Below are 6,000 nucleotides of genomic sequence, written 5' to 3'. Positions count from 1 at the left end.
GAATTAGGCACATTATGGCACAATAGGCTAGGACATCTACCTAAAAATAGAATTGATGTAATAAAGAAATCATACTCATTCATAGACAACTCTATTTGTAATAATCCATGTGAATCTTGTCATTTTTCAAAACAAAAAAGATTAGCATTTGGTTACAGTTTGTCAAAGACAAATGATATATTCGATCTAATTCATTTAGACATATGTGGACCAATCAACCATATATCAACTGCTGGACACAAGTACTTTCTCACAATCATTGATGACAAGAGTAGATACACATGGCTGTTTTTTATGAAAGCAAAATTTGAAGTGGCAGAATTGATCAAGAATTTTGTAAAACTAGTTTAAACACAATTTCACAAAACTGTAAAAAAAATTAGATATGATAATGGACTAGAATTCAAAATGCCACAATTTTATGCAGCCATGGGTATCATACATCAAATAAGTTGTGTTGCTTCCCCTCAACAAAATGGCATTGTTGAGCGAAAGCACCAACACATCCTTGGCATGACTATAGCACTTATGTTCCAAGCAAATGTACCTCAGTGCTATTGGAATTATGCTGCTGCACATTTCATTCACATCATAAATAGGATTCCAAGCCCAATTTTGAAAGAAAAATTTTCATATCAAATCCTATTTGACAAATTGCCCTGTATTGACTACTTTAGAGTGTTCGGATGCCTTGCCTATGCTGCTACACTTTCTACAAATAGAAAGAAGTTAGATCATAGAGCAAGAAAATGTGTTTTCTTAGGTCACAAGGATGGAGTGAAGGGTTACATCATGTACGATATCAATACTAGAGAATTCTTCATCTCTAGAGATGTACACTTCTATGAATCAGTTTTTTCTTTTAAAATACAAAATAACAATCAACATACTCATCATACATCTGATATTCAACACTCACAGCATACCAATCATGCATCAATTTTTGAAAACTCGCAGCACGCATTCTTAGACCCTTTTGAAAATGAGCAGACTGCACAACACACTTTGTAACAACTAGTAACTCAAAATGGTAATCAGCCACATACAGACACATCACCACAACCATCACTCATAGGCATTCCTGCCCTTCACACACAAGACACTGAAACTGACATTACAACATAACATGCATCACAAACACAAACTAGACACAATGCTGATGCTCCTACTAGAAGGTCAACTCGGGAGAGGAGACCTCCCTCTTATCTTAAGGATTTTCACTACTCACTGATGAATAAGATCTCAACTCCCCAATTTTCTTCAAATCCTGAAATTCATTGTAAGTATCCATTGTCCAGTGTCATTAGCTATAATTCTCTATCATGTCCACAAAGGAATCTATCACTGGCCTTGTCAGCCATAGTTGAACCAAATACATATGAAGAGGCTATTGCATATCCCTGCTGGCAGCAAGCTATCAATGCAAAATTAGAGGCTTTAAAGCAGAACAACACTTGGTTTCTTACTACTCTACCAAATGGCAAGAAAGCTATAGGGTGTAAATGAGTATTCAAAACAAAATTAAAGGCTGATGGCATGATAGAAAGGTATAAGGAGAGATTGGTTGCTAAGGGCTTTACACAAGTACCCGGCCAAGATTACTTTGACACATTCAATCCTGTGGTCAAAATGAACACCCTGAAAATTCTCTTGGCAATTGCTGTTGCAAAATGCTGGATTGTACACCAGCTTGATGTAAATACGGCGTTTCTCTACGGCGATCTCCCTGAAGATGTATGCATGCGTGTTCCACCTGGCCTTCATGTCTCGGATCCTTCCTTAGTTTGCAAACTTACGCACTCTCTTTACGGTCTCAAACAAGCCAGTCGCCAGTGTTAAATCCAGATTATTAAAATTTAGGAGAAATTATTTTCAAGCTGTTGTTCAAGTAAAGAGCTTTTTCAAGTTTTACAAGAACTCAAATAGAAAGAGGGTCATACTTCTGTTCCACCCAAATTCATAAGATTAAGAGCGAAAATAATTCTTAAATTATAAATCCACACATGAATTAAAATAGAAAAAGCAATAAAATCAATCTATACGAATAGACAGAGCTCCTAACCTTAACAATGGAGGATTAGTTGCTCATGGATTGCGGAATGTAAATTTGTATAGAATTCCCTAAGTTGATCATAAGTATAGTGTGAATAGCTTGAATTTTGGGTGTGGAAAATTGCAATGGTGTTATGTTATTGGTTATTGTATATATGTGAATAGTGTGAATAGCTTGAATTTTGAATTGCTTGTTAGTTTTGCTAGTTTAGGATTTTGTTTCATTATTTCTTATTAGCTTTTGTCTTTATTTTCTCTTTTCACCATGAATTCTCACTTTGGCTATGAGTGTGATTACAACTATGTTGTAGGTAATGGAAGCTACAGTGAAGATGTGTATCAAGGATGGGACAATCAAAGATGGGAGGAGTCATATGCATATGATCAATCCTCTTGGCAACAACCTCCACCAATGTGCTATGAAGAAGGGCCATTCTATGATGCATACCAATCAAATGGCTATGGTGAATCTCCTTGTGATTTTCAAGAACCACCACTATATGCCTATGAGTCATATCCTCAACGTGAACCTCAACCACACTCACAAGCCTATTTTCACCAAACACCTCCATATGACCATGAACCTTACCCACCATACCAACCTCCTTTTGAACCATATGAGCCATACATGGAACCACAATTCCAAGATTACTACTCCCAAGAACCACCTCAATATACACCACCATACCCTTACCAAGAAGAACCACCTTCCTATTATGAACCCTTTCTCCAAGACAATGAGCCCTTCTATCCACCCCAATCTCCAATGGATGCCATCATTGATGTTCTTGCTTAAGGACAAGAAGAGATGAAAAGGGATGTGCAAAATTTTATGGCCGCCCTAAATGCGGTAACAAATCAATTAGCCTCCCAATATTTGAGCACTCAAGGAACTCCCATGGCTACATGTGGAGAATCTAATGAAGAACATAGCATGAAGGAGAGATTGGAAACTCTGGTGGATAAGGAGGAATGTAATTTTGTGTTAGAACAATTGGAGAAGCCCATGATCATCGAAGACAAGGAAGAAGTGGTTGAAGACTTAGGAGATGCAGAACCTCCATGGGAACCTCGAGTTGAACAAAATTCCTCCAAGAAGATTGAGTTTAATGTTGCGGAGGACCGTGCACAACCTCCAAAACAAACTTCGAATGAAGACTTGGAGGGAATGAAGCAAGAATTGAATTCTGGTGCACGAAATTGTGATCACTACAACTTCGCACAACTAACCAGCAAGTGCACTGGGTCGTCCAAGTAATAAACCTTACGCGAGTAAGGGTCGATCCCACGGAGATTGTTGGTATGAAGCAAGCTATGGTCACCTTGTAAATCTTAGTCAGGCAGACTCAATTGGGTATAGTGATATACGAATAGAACATAAAGATAAAGATAGAGATACTTATGTGATTCATTGGTAGGAATTTCAGATAAGCGTATGAAGATGCTTGGTCCCTTCTGTCCCTCTGCTTTCCTACTGTCTTCATCCAATCCTTCTTACTCCTTTCCATGGCAAGCTTATGCAAGGGTTTCACCGTTGTCAGTGGCTACCTCCCATCCTCTCAGTGGAAATGTTCAACGCACCCTGTCACGGCACGGCTATCCATCTGTCGGTTCTCGATCAGGCCGGAATAGAATCCAGTGATTCTTTTGCGTCTGTCACTAACGCCCCGCCTTCAGGAGTTTGAAGCACGTCACAGTCATTCAATCATTGAATCCTACTCAGAATACCACAGACAAGGTTAGACCTTCCGGATTCTCTTGAATGCCGCCATCAGTTCTTGCCTATACCACGAAGACTCTGATCTCACGGAATGGCTGGCTCGTTTGTCAGGCGAGCACTCGGTTGTCAGGCGATCAACCATGCATCGTGTATCAGGAATCCAAGAGATATTCACCCAATCTAAGGTAGAACGGAGGTGGTTGTCAGTCACACGTTCATAGGTGAGAATGATGATGAGTGTCACGGATCATCACATTCATCAAGTTGAAGAACAAGAGATATCTTGGACAAAGAACAAGCGGAATTGAATAGAAGAACAATAGTAATTGCATTAATACTCGAGGTACAGCAGAGCTCCACACCTTAATCTATGGTGTGTAGAAACTCCACCGTTGAAAATACATAAGAACAAGGTCTAGGCATGGCCGTGAGGCCAGCCTCCCAAAGTGATCAAAAGATCCAAAGAACAAAAGATTCCAAAGATTAGAAGATCAAAATACAATAGCAAAAGGTCCTACTTATAGGAAACTAGTAGCCTAGGGTGTACAGAGATGAGTAAATGACATAAAAATCCACTTCCGGGCCCACTTGGTGTGTGCTTGGGCTGAGCAATGAAGCATTTTCGTGTAGAGACTCTTCTTGGAGTTAAACGCCAGCTTTGGTGCCAGTTTGGGCGTTTAACTCCCATTCTTGTGCCAGTTCCGGCGTTTAACGCTGGGAATTCTGAGGGTGACTTTGAACGCCGGTTTGGGCCATCAAATCTTGGGCAAAGTATGAACTATCATATATTGATGGAAAGCCCAGGATGTCTACTTTCCAACGTCGTTGAGAGCGCGCCAATTGGGCTTCTGTAGCTCCAGAAAATTCACTTCGAGTGCAGGGAGGTCAGAATCCAACAGCATCTGCAGTCTTTTTCAGTCTCTGAATCAGATTTTTGCTCAGGTCCCTCAATTTCAGCCAGAAAATACCTGAAATCACAGAAAAACACACAAACTCATAGTAAAGTCTAGAAAAGTGAATTTTAACTAAAAACTAATAAAAATATACTAAAAACTAAACCAAATATACTAAAAACATACTAAAAATAATGCCAAAAAGCGTACAAATTATCCGCTCATCACAACACCAAACTTAAATTGTTGCTTGTCCCCAAGCAACTGAAAATCAAATAAGATAAAAAGAAGAGAATATGCAATGAACTCCAAAAACATCTATGAAGATCAGTATTAATTAGATGAGCGGGGCTTTTAGCTTTTTGCCTCTGAACAGTTTTGGCATCTCACTTTATCCTTTGAAATTCAGAATTATTGGCTTCTTTAGGAACTCAGAATCCAAATAGTGTTATTGATTCTCCTAGTTAAGTATGATGATTCTTGAACACAGCTACTTATTGAGTCTTGGCTGTGGCCCAAAGCACTCTGTCTTCCAGTATTACCACCGGATACATACATGCCACAGACACATAATTGGGTGAACCTTTTCAGATTGTGACTCAGCTTTGCTAGAGTCCCCAACTAGAGGTGTCCAGGGTTCTTAAGCACACTCTTTTTGCCTTGGATCACAACTTTATCTCTCTTTTTTTTCGTTTTCTTTTCTCCCTTTTTTTTTCGTTTTTTTTCTCTTTTTTTTTTGAATCACTACTTTTTCTTGCTTCAAGAATCATTTTAATGATTTTTCAGATCCTCAGTAACATGTCTCCTTTTTCATCATTCTTTCAAGAGCCAACATTCATGAACCACAAATTCAAAAGACATATGCACTGTTTAAGCATACATTCAGAAAAAAGTATTGCCACCACATCAAAATAATTAAACTGTTATAAAATTCAAAATTCATGCAATTCTTTTTCTTTTTCAATTAAGAACATTGTTTATTTAAGAAAGGTGATGGATTCATAGGAAATTCATAACTTTAAGGCATAGACACTAAGACACTAATGATCATAAGACACAAACATGGACAAACATAAAGCATAAAATTTCGAAAAACAAGAAAATAAAGAACAAGGAGATTAAAGAACGGGTCCACCTTAGTGATGGCGGCTTGTTCTTCCTCTTGAAGATCTTATGGAGTGCTTGAGCTCCTCAATGTCTCTTCCTTGTCTTTGTTGCTCCTCTCTCATGATTATTTGATCTTCTCTAATTTCATGGAGGAGGATGGAATGTTCTTGGTGCTCCACCCTTAGTTGTCCCATGTTGGAACTCAATTCTCCTAGAGAGGTGTTTAGT

The sequence above is a fragment of the Arachis stenosperma genome, chromosome 5 (genome assembly GCF_014773155.1).
Source record: "Arachis stenosperma cultivar V10309 chromosome 5, arast.V10309.gnm1.PFL2, whole genome shotgun sequence".
In the NCBI taxonomy this organism is placed as follows: Eukaryota; Viridiplantae; Streptophyta; class Magnoliopsida; order Fabales; family Fabaceae; genus Arachis; species Arachis stenosperma.
Note: the sequence above shows the minus strand (reverse complement) of the source record.